Consider the following 12,112-nt stretch of genomic DNA (forward strand, 5'->3'; position numbering starts at 1 on the left):
TTAACTGACTTGTTCAGTGTAATGTATTACAACAAGAACACTTGTCCATCTACCTGCTTAAGTGAATAAACTACTTGAAACGTCAACAATGTGTCTTTTTCTTCATCATACAACGAGGAGATCAGAGAGAGAGTCTCCTAGATCAGCTTGTAAAAAAACTGAGTTAAAGAGACAGATTTTGACTCGTCTACTGATTCTGACTTATCCCTTAACGAAATATACCCCTTATGAGAAGTACAGGCAGTCCCCATGTTAAGGACGGATCATTTTGTTTGTCTGTCCTTAAGTCAAATTTGCATGTAAGTCGAAACAAGTACATATGGTTCTTATTGAATGTCACTTAGTCAAATGTTTGCCTCAGTCTACTATTTATTTTAATTTTCTTTGCATATAAAACACTTTAGAAACACTTCCCAATAAAAAATCTTAAACATAATACTCTATACTATAGTAATAAGTACAGTGTAATAACAGTACAGTAACTATTTTCATACAGTACAGTACAGAAGAGTAGAATGTTCCATCCAAAAAATATATGTTAAACTTACCTCTTTTTAAGCTTCACTTCACATTTCTGTACTACAGGCATCACCCATGAATGTTTTCCTCTCTTTCCTGAACTTTCAGACCTCTGCCAGACCTCCTACTGTCACCTAGACCCTAGTGAGCCCCAATGTCATTTGCCCATTCTACTGTACAGTACGGTAACTGCTTCAATACTGTACTGTACAAGACAGCAGTCTTGACCTATCAGATCATCAACACAGCAATCTCTTAACCAATCAGATTTCTTGTTCTCTGTGAAGGTGGAAGTAACTGCTCTTACAAGACATACGAGCAGCTTCGCAAATGGGGAAAAGGAAAGTACAACATAATTCTTCATTTTCAAGGTAAGATTTGGGCAACTGGAAGGATTTTTATGTATTTTTACATTATTTCCGCCTTTGCTGCAGCTCGTTCTTATCTATGGTTTGTCCTTATGTCAGATGTTTGTAACCTGGGGACTGCCTGTGCAAAACCCAGCTAGAGATAGCAAAGCTGAAGCTACTATAAGAGTAGTATAAACATGGACTTTAGTGGATTTTCTAACCATTGTAAATTCTTTCCCTCCCATTCAAACACATTCGGCAAAATATGCAAAAATCATAGAAGGACATGTACAGTTACAAAACCCTACTATTGAAGACCAGAGAGAAGTATTAAAAGCCTCCATCCATCCTCAACCCCTTTCATGGGGTTGGGGTATGACTTCAACAGTGACAATCATCTAGATCCAAGGATTACAGTGCCGGGTGGCTAGCCTCCCCACCTCCTGATATTTTTAGAAATATAAGGAATACATCAAACATAGATGATAACATTCCAAAATGTACTAATATGGATTTCTAGCTGCTAGAAATCACCTATTAAAAGCCATTACTACACCATGCTCCCAACACCTAATTGGGCAAGAATCAAATCAATTGTACAGAAGAAGAATGAATCTACTGGGGTATATTTACGGTGCATGATAGATGCAGTTGAAGACTTCTTCAGACATCCAGTGCCTACAGAAGGTGCAACAGCCAATAGGTTGTCAGCAGCTTTTACAGAGGCCTTGTTACCCCATATACAGGAATAGATTAAAAAGGTTTACATGAATTGGCCAAGTTTCGGTATTCATGAGACTATAAATCAAGCGCAATATGTAGCATATAACATACTCAGGGAAGAAAAAGAAGAAAAGAAAAAAATTAGTAGACATCTAGCTTCATTAGTTCAATACCATCTCCTGAAGGTGGGGAAGGGAAAGAAAAAATAATGGGGAAGAGGTTATTAAACCCCTGATTTACCAGAGTCACCAGAAGGAGCACACTCTTTAAATGCTTATTTTAATTTTGGTCAAACTGGGCATTGATGAAATGAGTGCCAGTTATCTGGACAGCAAGCCAACTCACCAAATGTTCAAATTTCACAGCAAACTGAAATAAACCCTCCTGTATCAAACTCTGCTTGGCAGCTACCAGTATAGCAGCAAAATCAATAGGACAGCTATAAGCATGAACCATGGTTATCTCGCTTGGTACTCATTGACCAGGATGGTCCTTTTGTCTGTATTATAGTGCAGAATTCATCTATTCCTTTTCTCATCTATACAGGAGCTACTAGATATATGATTACTTGAGCAAATGCTGAACACCTTTGCAAACCTTTCCAGACACACAATTCTGGGTGTGGGAGTATCCTCAGTTCCTTTAGACTATTCAAAAACTATACCTATTCCTATTCAAATTGGTCCACTAAAAGATCGGCATGCTTTAAGTGTAGGAAATTCAGCCCTTCAAAATCTGTTAGGTAAAGATGTATTGTGTCAGTTACCATTTACTGCACATCTGATGGTGCATTTCTAGATGCTCCTAATAAATCCTTAGGATTACACTCAAATACTATCTGTACAGATGAGGATACTCTTACTGACATTTTAACAACAAAGCATAATAAAGAAAATGGGGATATGGAGGAATTAAATGCAACTTCCCATCAGCTCTGGGCTATCCAAGAGTCATAAAAGTAAAACCATGTAGGCACCTGCCTATGATAGTTCAAAATCCATTGTCAGTAGAAAAGGGAATCTAACCTGTTATTTCTAACCTGTTACAACAAGATATCATTGCCCCAACTCACAGTCCTTGTAACACACCTATTTTATCAATTAAGAAACCAGGAAAAAGAGCATATGAGTTTGTACAAGATTTACACTTAGTAAATGCTGTAGTAGTACTATAATTTCCAGTTGTTCCTAATTCTGCAACAATACCGATTTCTATCCCATCAGGCACCACAACTTTCTTAGTGATAGATATTTCATCTGCTTTCTTTTCTATCGCAATACATCCAGATATGCAATGTCTGTTTCCATTTACATACAGAGGATGGCAGTACACTTGGACTAGATTACCGCAAGGGTATGTAGAATCTCTTAGTCTTTTCTCTAGAGAAATGAAAAAAAAAGCAAAATTTAACTTTCTTATTGGTCTACTTTAACTAAATTTGTGGATAATTTGATTCTAGCCTCAAAAACTCCACTTAACTGCAAACAGGATAATATTTAACTTTTAGTTCAGTTAGCAAAATTGGGATTAAATGTTAATAGAGACAAATTGCAGTTATGGAAATTGTAGCTTCAGCACTTGAGACATTTTAATTCACAAGGTACTTGGCAAATTTTGCCTTCACATATTTCTGTGATATAAACTTCACCATGCCCTACTACGTTAAAATATTTGCAAGATTTTCTGGGATTAACAGGTTACTGTCTACAATGGACTTCTAATTATGTAGAAGTAGTGAAACCTGTTTAGGATTATTAAAAGAAAGATACCTCTATACCTTTACCCTGGCAGGATTATCGTGAACAAGCTTTTGTACAATTGAAAACATTACTTTCTTGGGTTGCCAGATTATTCTAAGAGATTTTTTTGTAGTGAACAAAATAAAATAACATTAGTATTATTATTAGCACAATATAGAAATGATAGTTTCAGCCCTGTTGCTTATTTCAGTATGAATTTTGATCCTATAATGGTGGTCCTCCCCCACTGCTTTAGCACAGTGGCCATGATGGCACACACAGTAGATATGGTGGCTTCACAAACTGTGGAGCATGACACATGTGGCAGTTCTGCATTCTGTAGAAACATTGTTAATAAAAACTGAAACACAGTGTCTATCTACAGCATGATTGTCTAAATGTGAATTGTCATTACTTAATAACTGTTCCTAACAGATCGTTTGCTGTCTACCACTTAACCCTGCTGCTTTAATCAATACAGCAGACATAGGAGAACGTCATCATTGTGTAGCTGTTACTAACACTTGCTTCCTCCTAGATTACACTTAAAAGATGTTCCTTTAGAGAATCCAGATCCAATTCTTTTCATGGAAGGCTCCTGTGTTTGAAGAGATGATGGTGAGGTAATTGCAGCCTTTTCAATTTGCACACAACACTGGATTTTATTAACTGATCAGTTGCATGGAAATTTGTCAACTCAAGTACCTGAGCTTCTAGCTGTTACTGAAGCTTGTAAAATTGGCATAATTAGGTCAGTAACAATTCTTACAGATTCTAGTTATGCCTATGGAGTAGTTCATGATTTTGGGGAACTTTGGAAAGAGAGAGGATATTTAACATCAGCAGGAACAATTATCAAAAAATGCTGTTTTTGTTAATGATTTATGGTATGCTTTTATTACTGCCAAGGGAGATAGCTGTCGAAAAGTGTACCACACAATAGGCCGATGATGTCTTTGTAACAAGGGTATTACTTTAGCAGATATGGCATCAAAACATGCTGCATTGTCTTACTGTGTTCAGGCTATAGTTTTCCAAGAATGGAATAAAAAGTATTAATTTTCTTTACAGGAGTTATCCTTTCAAAATCAGACAGAGGACTCTGAGCATATGAGGTGATTAAGCAATGGCCATAGCCAGTCTCTGGACCTTTTGTTGCACCATCCAGACAGTCAATTAGTAACCCCTCAAAAATACTTACAAAAGTTGGTAAAAGCCTACTATCTACTTTATCATTTTGACAAAAATACATTAATGAAACAAATTTCCATTAAGGTATGCCCCTCATCTCTCAGAAGTCACCCAAAATTTTGTAAATACATTTCCACTTTCTTTAGAACATAATGTGCCCAAGTCAGTGCCTGCACCTGTTCAGTCATTGAAAAAGCCTTGCAGACAATGTTATTATTTGCAGCAGCACTTTATTGAACTTCCTAAGTGCTAACTTTTAGCTATCTATTAGTTGTGGTTGACATTTTTTTCTGGATGGGAAGAAGAATATCCTTGTGTGAAAAATGATGCAAGAACAGAATCAAATAAATTTATGATTGATTTAATTCATAGATTTGGTGTTGTCTGTTGCATACAATCTGATAAGAACAAACATTTTACTAAACAGATAATGCAGCAAATCTGTAGAACCCTGAATGTCAAATTGCTGTTTAATTTTCCCTATAGACTGCAGGTTTCAGTGGTATTGGGAAGGGCCAATCAAACCCTGAAAACTAGGTTAGCTAAAGTTTTTGAGGAGATTGGTCTCAATTAGCCAGCGGTATTGTGTTTAGCTTTATTTAGTATCAGAAATGCAGTTAGTACTACTAGAAAATTGTCCACTCTTGAAATTGTCATGTGCAGACCCATGAGAATGCTTGTTGCACCCCTCTCCAAGAATTTAGAATTGCAATATGTTGATGAATCCATACTTTTGTACTGCAAATATATTTGCTCTGTTTTGCAGAAATGCCATAGCTTTATTCTGCACACAGTCTAGTGAATAACAGATCATTACCATCATCCTTTGCAAACTGGAGACTTTGTCTACATTAAAGTGCATTCCCAAAGAAACCCACTTATCCCCTTATGGAAAGGACCATACTTAGTTTTGCCTACAGCTGCTCCTGCATCTGCTGTGAGGGCCTCCCCACCTTTGTCCATGTGCTACATGTCAATAAGATCCTCCCTTGTGATGAGTACCCAGTGAACCAGCAGAACCAATTGCCAGCAGAACCAGATGGCAAACCAGGTGTATTGCTGCATCTATAAATGACAGCCAGTGATGTTCTGACATCCAAACCAAATCCAGAACCAACTGTGAACTGTTTGCCATCCAAACTGATTCCTCATCCACCATCCAGATGTAATCCAGAACTAAATGCAGTTAAGTTACCCATTTCACCAGATAATTTATTTTGTTTCTTTTGCCACACAGAACCATAAGTGTGTCATCATCTGCAACTATTGGAACTGTAAGTACTGTTTCATTTCTTAATAGACATACACATTTTGCTAAAAAGAGAGACATGCATTTATTTGAGATTGAATTGAGAGCATCTGAATAGCATCCTAGATTCAATACTTTTCTGCTGCCTTGCATCCGTATGCACTGACCCTCAACATTAGCATTTACTGGGTCTGTGCACGTATACCTACTGCACATGATGGAAAATTCCACTGATTCCTATACCAGTGACTGATTCTGGATGTCATTCTGCATTTCACATTATTTTTCTTGGTAAAAATTGAAATAATAAGCATGTTTATACCCCCTTTACAATAATGCTGCTTCAACTATCAGTGACTATTAAAGGACATGTTTGCTATTTCAAAAATACACTTTTTGTTGGAAATAACATTTACAATTTTTTCCTGTAAAATTTATAATGGGGCTGGAGGACAGGGCCAGGGCAGCATTGCATGGATATTACTACATTTGTGGAAATCAAGCTTATTCCTGGTTAGCCTACAGACTGCTCTAGTTGTTGCTACATAAGTCGAGTTATTCCAGCTATACAACATACAGCTGCTTTATCTGAAGGAAAGATCCATAAATCTCATCACAAGGGCGAGGCGTACACTGAAGAAAAAGTGATAGTGTGTGTATTTCACTTTTAATATGGTTTCCTAACAAGATGGATTGCGGAGTGTTTTTCAGCAGGTATCTGATGATGTACTTCTTGCCTAATAATCGTAATTGCTGACAAGGCAGAAATGTAAAAAGTTTTGCTATTTGTAGAAAGTTCAGTTATGGTTTCAGAACTCATGCCTAATATGGAAAGTCATATTCAAGTAGAAAGGAGATCTTAGTCACCAAAATTAATGCTGTAGTGCTCATTTTTAGTTGGTCATTGGCTGCTCTAAAATTGTTACAATAATGTTGCTTTAATCAAAGAAAGTAGAAAAATTCCATGAATCTGTTTTTTGAGGAGACAGGAACTTGATTTCGTAGTCTCCCACTTATGTCTTTCTTTTCTAATAAAGGAGACTATTATTCTTTGCTGAAATGTGTCATATCAAAGTTATTAGGTATCTTAACAATATGAAACCAGAGCTCATATAATTTGCAAATGATTCCATTCCGTTCAATAGAAGTATAACAAATTTGTGTACAGCACCAACTAATAGAACATAAAAGGGCTTTCTTATTATACTAGAAAGTTCTTCAGAAAATGGGTGATGGAGTTTCTCCCTGAAATTTAAGTTTAAAAGATTTCCCTAGTGCTCTTTTATCCGCTTGCCTTAGGTCTTAAGCAAACTTCTCGGTATCACTACTTGCTTTAATACTACCGTCTATGATGCTCAAATATGGAATGTGTGGATCAGGAAGTTAACTTTAAAATACAGCTAAATTAACAAAACACAAATTATGGAGATTCCTTACATTATAAATATAATATTTTTTGTCAATAAAATGAAACATTCAGGATAACAAAATCAAGGTATATGCTTCTTAAGTTTTCTTTCTACTGCCTGCTGATCAGTAATATCCCCCTCTCCCCAACACACACACACACACACACACACACACACACACACACACACATGAACGCACACACACACACACACACACACACACACACACACACACACACACACACACACACACACACACACACACACACACACACACACAGGTACTAACTGAATGGCTCTCCTTTACCTGATCAATTCTAGATTCATCATTGGAAAATCCTTTGGGGATTTGTCATTTGTATGCTGCTAACCCCACCACTGGTGGTGGACATGAGTAGCTGTGTAACTGCAAGGGTATCCTAAGCTCTCCCCATGGTATTTGTACACTCCTAAATAAATGTCCCCTGATAGCTATCATCTCCACAAAGCTCATATTTCCTAATCTTACGGTTGTTGTAAATGTGATAGCCACTGCTTGAAAGGGAATAATCAGCTGACTGGAGCCACTTTTTTCACCCCCCCCCCCCCAGGATAGGTATGTAGGTTTAAGTTGCTCAAATCCCATATCCTGCGCTGCTGTTCTCTGGTTGTCTCAGTTATATTCAGGGCATTATCCCTGTACACTACAGAGATGGGAAGAGAATGCAATCTTTTACTTTCAAATGGCATATACATGGCATACCACAGAAAATTATCAGAAAGAGTCTGTTATTAAAATGGACACAACCAAAAATTTACAATGCCCTGCTAATTTTATTTTCATTAGAGTAACACAATAAATATCTGATGTTTAACAAAAATGTTTTGCTGAAGAGTAGAGGCCATCAAAAATGTGACAACAAGAAAGACAACTTTTAATTTTAAAACAGCATACATATATAGTGAATTTGGTAGTTAAGGCACAGAGAGTGCCAAAATGGAAATGCCAGTGTAATGAAATGTTTAGGCCTCTGTGATGAGCACTTGTGCTATTCTGTCTTTCCTAACAAAAAGCTTTCAGACTAAGTTTTAATTTTCCAGTGTTCTGTCACAGGAATAAATAAATAAAATTCTATAACAAATAAATCAGAGTAAAATCACTTGAGTCCATTACAATTAGGGTTATTCATATAGAAGTGAGGTGCATTCATCTTCAGCATTCTGAATGCTTTATAGTTTTATTAAAGTTCTTCAACAAAGCCCATCAGCTATATTTCCTCATCAATCTTCATCTTTAAATGGATTGCAAGAAGCAGCTGGCTCAGCAGTTTCTCCATGCAGGCATTTTACAATAAAAGTTTGAGCTGAGTACTGAGCTCTTTCATGCATCACACACACATAAAAAAATAAATGTTAATCTATGCAAGTGTTTCTAGTTATTAAGGACTGGACATTTTATGCCAGTAAATTTTGCTGAAAGTTGCTTTTCCATCAATATAATAAATTAAAAAAATGAGCATTATACAGAAATACATGGTAATGACTATGTTCCGTTTGATCAGCTGTAGGCCCAGCAACAAGACGCGTGTTGTCAGACATACATGCATGCCAACATACGTGATCATCTGTATTCTGAACTTAAAAATGCCTTAATATTCTCAGTTACATTAGTATAGTATTTGTAACTACACTGCTCTTGTAGTTTGGTTTTGTAGTGACCTTAGTACGATAACACAAACTGTTATCAGGAAGACCACACTTGTATTATGTCATATCATTGTAGTGCTCAAATTCCAAGGAATATGAAATTAATTAAATCTAAACAGTATACAGAGAGAGAGAGAGAGAATGTGTGTGTGTGTGTGTGTGTGTGTGTGTGTGTGTGTGTGTGTGTGTGTGTGTGTGTGTGTGGGTGTGTGTGTGTGATGTCTGTATTTTGTGATGGACTTGCATCTTCCTTATGCATGCTTTGCTTTGGGACAAGCTGTGCCTCACCCATAACCCTCTACAGGATAAGAAGGTATCGGAAAATAAAAGAGTAAAATGATCCCTTTTGTGAAAGCCAGCAAAAGTATTGTTTTCTTTGTAGGTGATATGTATTAGGCAACAATGTATGAAAATGAAACGGTTGTTCTGTTGATCCAAGTCATACATAAAGAGCAAATATACAAAAATGCATGTGGTTTCTATACAAGAAAAAATGTGCACATTTATGACTAGTACGCTTTTTTTTTAGAATTAACTAAGCTGAATGTTGTTAACGAAGATAGCATTAAATTAATTGATAAAGAATGGAAATGTTTTTATTTGAAATGTAAAATGGTAAATCAGTAAATGAGTGAAATTAAACAAAAAGTATTACAAATTATTGTAGAGGAAAAACAGGAAAAACAGAAAGAAGTTGATGACTTGAATGTTTTATGTGATGACAAATATTCACTGAAATAAATGAAAAATACATATATAGTCTTTGAGGAGGCTTTAAAATATGATACATGTGCCAACAACTGGAAATATATACAAAAAGATGTGTTACACTCTGATGGAATGAATTGGGTGGAAGAATGGTTGATGTCTCATAACTAATATATAAGTATGAGAGAAATATTGAAGATTTTATTGAATTGCATGTCCCACTTATTAAAAGTAAACCAAACAAATCTGTAGAATGAATTATTTTTTTTGTTCTGATACTGGTACAAATGTTGTGCAGGGCAAGAGATTTTAAATGTGAAGTAAAAGTGAGGAATGTTGATTTTTAGACAATAGAAAGAGGTATTGAATAAGAAAGAGTTTAAGTAATACAAGTATGATTAGAATGTATATTAGTGTGTTTGTTTCTGAGTTTAAAGAGAGTTAAGCAAAGTTGTGGATGCAAATGACAACAGTTTATTAGATGAAATTAAGAAATTATGATAAAACAAAAATGCAAGAAAATAATAAATAATGGAGAGGTTTAAAAAGCTTGGCTAATCATCTCAAAATGGTTAAAGGATGTTGAACAGTATTAGAAAGAAAGAAGCAGGCCAGAAGCTGCATCCAAAGAGTCATAAGAAGGCAGAACTGACAGCAAAGTCGAAGGAAGGTGATGAACAGCACAGTCTCATATATTTATAGAATGCCTTTAAAAGCTAAACGTCTGTGTGCTAGCACTAACCAACCCAGGAAAAGAGCTCCTGGAAGAGCTTTAAGTCAAGGGTGAAAGTATCCACAACCACATAAAGTTATACCTCCTGGAGGAGGGATATGATCAAGTTTAGATAATAATTCACTGTATCTGGGAACCAAACCCCTGAAGGTGAATACAGCTCTTGGCAGAATATGGAAAGGAAAGTAGGACCCTTTGTGAAGAAAGTTACCTCCCAGCATACAGCCCAGCCAATCAAGAGTTCCAGGCGCCAGTGACATCTCCAACATAGTAACTAGAGTACACCCACACAGGGGTTGCTCTTTTGACTTTATTTCTGTTTGACTAAGCAGCTAAGCATGTCTACATATCAGAGGATGCAGTGGAGTTTATTTCCCTGGGAAAACACCTTAAAATACAAACGTAAGTTTTGGAATTAATTTTGTTTCTTGGAATTCCAGTTTTTAAGTTTCATACTGTTTGTACTTGTAATATTAGGTCTTGCACATCCTATTAGCATCCAGCTACAGTAAAAAGAATGCAAAGACTGACCTGTGGAGGACACTGGAGTCAGTAGGATGAATGGCAGAAAAAGGACATGCCTTGTGATCCATATTGGAACAAATGACCAGACAGCGGAGACAGTGGTTGAATTAGCCAGGAAGGCAAAAATGGGTAACCTAAGAATATCAGGACAGTACGTATATGTTAGGCATCTCTGTTATCTTAACAATGCCTTCCTCCAGTGTGCCAAGATATTCAAAAATCTCAAGGATTACAATTTCTGGTTGCAACAGTACACAGGAAAGCCACGGCCAAGAAGAACGCATCCAACCTCATAAAACAGCAAACGAGATCTGGGGTGTTACACCACTGCATTGTGGGACACCTATCTGCCACAAGCCAAGTTTGAGTCTTTCATCTGTGTATTCAGCCGAGTTGGAGCTGAGAATTGGCTCCGAACCCATCATTGTAACAATGAAGGCGAGATAGTACAACATAACATCTAATATTTACCCAACTTGCTGATCACATTCCAAATTACAGCATGCTTTCTCCACACAAATCTGCATTTTGGTAGGTTTGCAGCATGTCTGCCCTATACATTCTCACTGATGGCATTCTTCTGAATGCGAGCAAAAGCTTGGTCACAAGTGCAGCATTATTTGAAGTGACAAAAGTCTTTGATCTAATTACAGCCTATTCCGGTGTCATGCAGGGATGAAGCCCTTATTATAACTAGACAAGGCAAATTCATACCGACTTGGGTTCAGGCATCAGACAGAGATGGAGATGGACGATGACAATGAACACCCACTGCTGTCCCCCTTATCTTCAGGGATGGAGGCATCTTGTTAGTTGGGTGTCATCTATTGGAAGCACTAGGTGTTGCAGTCATGAAGCAGGAGTCTATGAGAAAACACTTTGACTATGTGTTTGTACATAGCTGTGGAATCATGCAGAGACACACAGGAATGTGATCCTCAGGGATCAGTTCTACCCCTTTTAATTTCCTCTTTGTGTATCAACAATCTCTCGACTGAACACCAACAAATCAAAATGATTATCTGTGCAGGTGGTAGAGGATACTCTAAACTTTGAATACCCAGGAATTTGACTTGATCAAAACCTTAACTTCTGAAATCATATTTCCAAAAGTAAATCAAAAAGTAATTCACTACTATTTTGGGCAGATTCCTTTTCTCCACACAGTAGGGCAGTCATAAGAAATGGAGTCTTGCCTCCTCAGGTTGAATACTGTCAACAAATCATAGCCAATATCTACAGCAAAAATCGTAACTCACTAGAAATAACTGCTAACAGCA

This window comes from Protopterus annectens, chromosome 14.part0 (genome assembly GCF_019279795.1).
Source record: "Protopterus annectens isolate FY-2018-M chromosome 14.part0, PAN1.0, whole genome shotgun sequence".
In the NCBI taxonomy this organism is placed as follows: Eukaryota; Metazoa; Chordata; order Ceratodontiformes; family Protopteridae; genus Protopterus; species Protopterus annectens.